Consider the following 3,750-nt stretch of genomic DNA (forward strand, 5'->3'; position numbering starts at 1 on the left):
AAAGTCACAAGCCACAACCAAAAGACCAAGGGCTGACAACGCTAGTGCCATTTGCAACTTCTTATCAGACATATTCTCGATTAGAAGTAGCGAAACCGTCTGTGATGAGCGAGAGTGGTGTGAAAATGGTAAGCAAACGCTGCTTTGTTTACGGTTTGTATATCTGCAGTCCTAGGTCTTCCGGTTTCCCTTTTTTAATGATGAATACAGATTTCCCCTCACGCAGGCGCAGAACGAACGTGCTAGTTGGCCGTCACCGCTGTAGTCTTTGCGGTGTGTTCAAGTGCAACTTTTTGGACCAGACGCAGGCGACGTGAGGCGACGCAACAGTCGGCCTTCGTCGCCGCTGGTTCTTTGACGTCGGTTTGGTGTGTCAGGGCCTTTAGGGAAAGGCCCGTCCACTTGCCATTCACCTCCATTCATTTTAGGGTACCCCAAATGGACGCTATTCAGGAACCCCTGCAGGGCCTTCCGGAGGCGCTAAAAATCGCCTGAGGGCACCTCGACGACCTACATTTTTCCACCGACGAGTAGGGGGGCGCGGACCTTCCGCCGAGGAGATACGGACCTTCAAAGTTTAGTCCTTTCTTTCCTTTACCCAAAAAACAGTGTGTCCAGTACTGTGACGTCTTTTTCCTTGGATTTTCAATCATGGTGGCTGTCGATGCTCATGCTAACCACCCAGTTTTTCTTCTATTTATTCCAAGCAAACTGCTGTTGCTGTTGCTGGAAATGTAAAACGCATCACTTTCTGTGCGCCTGCAAATTTTCCCAAGGAAAGACCTGCCAGACTCCGGGTGTTTAGAACAGCAAATGTAAAAGCTTTCATGAACTGGGTATAGTTGGAATCACGATTGTCTTATATCTGTCCTCCATAGAGAGTAGCATGTATTTATATGAAAATGTTGTGGATTTTTACTTTAAAAGGAATGCACTGCTGCAATTGTATGAACAACCCCTATAACTCCAATTCAATGATCTTTATGTTTCTATTTGATTCAGAGGTGGTCTTTTGTGTTTTAATTAAGTCTTATAAGCCTAGTGCTGGGGACAGCCACACAAAAACCTTTGTGCACTTAAACAATTCATGAGCAAGTATGCATGGGCATCAATCTGATTATGAAGATTCGTCCAAAGTAAATTTTCTACAGTTGCATGGTTTTGATGCGACAGCGGAGGTTTGCTGTTTAGCACCATCAGTCACTGTCTGATTTGACAAGACAGTTTACAGTAAAGAGACAGGAGGGAGAGGAGAGATAAACCCCCCTCTACACTCCTCTTTACACCCCCTCGCCACCCATTCCTCCCTTTCATCCGCTATTGTTTTGTTCTCTCCTTTATTCTAACTTCCGATCAGTTCATTGGTCGCCCCATTCTTCTCTATTTAAGCCATTACCAGTAGAACTCCAGTAACTGGACCAAACTGTATTTTACTGTATGGGAAACCTCTCTCACACAAGCATTTACACACACACACACACACACACACACACACACACACACACACACACACTATTTTTTACGTGCCACTACCTTTCAATTGCAGTGAGTACAGTCATATGTATGCTGGTATTGTTAAAGAGAAACAATAGAAAGGCCTGTTTATGGGTAAGTTACTCAACTGTAACACTGGGGGTACAGAAAAGCACGGGTCACTGGTCACTTGCATGTAACACACACACATACACACACACACACACACACACACACACACACACACACACAAACACACACACACTTTCAATGACAGGATGCAGAACATCTTACATCCTTCTCAATCTAATGACATGATCAATAACAACAGCCTTAGGGAGGTGTGTGAGTCTGTATACAGTGTATACACTGTATACAGTGTGTGTGTGTGTGTGTGTGTGTGTGTGTGTGTGTGAGTGTGTGTGTGTGTGAGTGTGTGTGTGTCTGTTTGGGGGAGGGGGGGGTCCCTTGGGCTGTGGGAACACAATAACAGTGATTTTCTTTGTGGGAAAATCTCTTGTCTTAGATGACACAAACTGATAGGATTATCAGGAATGGTGTAATGACACGCACACACACACACACACACACACACACACACACACACACACACACACACACTCACACACACACTCAGTGGTCTCTGATCATTGATAAGACTAGGGTCAGGGAACCTCACACTGATAAAGCATCTTCAGACCCCTGGAGGGCTGATTACATGGACTGTCTGTGTCAGCATGTGTGTGTGTGTCATGTTACAACACTCGTAGCTCTCTCTCTCTCTCTCTCTCTCTCTCTCACTCTCTCTCGTTCTCTCCTTCATTACCCACTCCTCTCTCATTCCCTCCCTTATTCTTTTCCACTTTTCATACCACCTTCCTTCTTATTCACTTTCATTCTCTCTCACCCCCTCTGCCTCTTTTATTTTGACTCCACCTCTCCCTCCCTCTTATCAGAAAACTTAATTATCTCATTTACTCTCCTCTCCTGTAGTTCTTCCCTACATCCATCCCAATTCTTCTCCTTTTCATTCATTTTTTCTTTCTTTCATTCATTTTATTCATCCCATCGCAGTGTGTGTATGTGTGTGTGTGTATGTGTGTGTGTGTGTGTGTGTGTGTAAGGAAGAGAGAGAGACAGCCTTACATTGTGATTCCCTCATTCAATGCCCACTGTATGGTAATGTTGACAGTAAACACCATGAAGAGAACTGGCTGTTGCCTTAGCTTGTAATTAGAGGAAACAATGTGCAATCACACACGCGCACACACACACACACACACACACACACACACATACACACTGAGTCGACTTTACTGTACAGTAGGGTTACAACACACACCATTTAAGCTGTTTTAAGCCTGTTTGACTTACCTGGAAATTATTTTGTAGCAAAGCATCCTGTTTGCGTGGGACTTGAGCAAGACAGACATACAGGGAGAAAGAGGGGGAACACACACACACACACACACACACACACACTACCTTGGCGCCTATATATGCAGTTCATTTTCCAGGCTAGTGTAAAGCTCATATACAGTAGGGGTGACATTTCCTTCTCCTAGTGGGGACTGAGATGGAAAAATGATTTGGCCTTTACACAACCATATGTATAGGAAAGGAAGGAAGGAGTGACGGAGGAAAAGAGAGGCGGAGGGATGGAGTGGTGGAAGAAGGGAGGGAGGGAGGGATGGAGAAATGGCTTGGCCGTCGTACCTGCGCACAGAAATGGAAGGAGGATAAGGGAGGCAGAACAGGAGCGAAGGAGATTGAGACGGATAATGGATAAATGGAGTGAGGGCAGAAAAGGAGAGCGGGAAATATAGCTTGGCATTTACACATAACCATATGCAGCATGGGGGGGGGGTGGACGGATGGATCTAGTCCTATCTTGGTTAAATCTGCAAAATTTTCATCTAAATAATTGTCTGTTTTGTGCCTCAACACAATTTTGATTCAGCTTATTAGTTAAAGCTTTTACATTTGCTGTTCTAAACACCAAGTGCTTCTTGGGAAAAAAGAAAAATCCCCTGGCGCACAAGAAGTGAAGCGTTTGATGCGGTCGTGAAGCAACAGCGATTTGTTTTCAATAAATAGAAGAAGAACTGAGTAGTTGGCATGAGCAGCGACAGCCACCATGGCGTAACAGAAACTCAAACTTCTTCAACAGAAAATCCAAGGAAAAAGACGTCACAGTGCCTGTTTGATTGACAGGTGATCTCTGGGAAGTGCAGTGCAGAAACACCACAGAAATGAGCGCTTAGCAACAAAGATGTC

The sequence above is a fragment of the Centroberyx gerrardi genome, chromosome 10, assembly GCF_048128805.1.
Source record: "Centroberyx gerrardi isolate f3 chromosome 10, fCenGer3.hap1.cur.20231027, whole genome shotgun sequence".
Lineage (NCBI taxonomy): Eukaryota > Metazoa > Chordata > Actinopteri > Beryciformes > Berycidae > Centroberyx > Centroberyx gerrardi.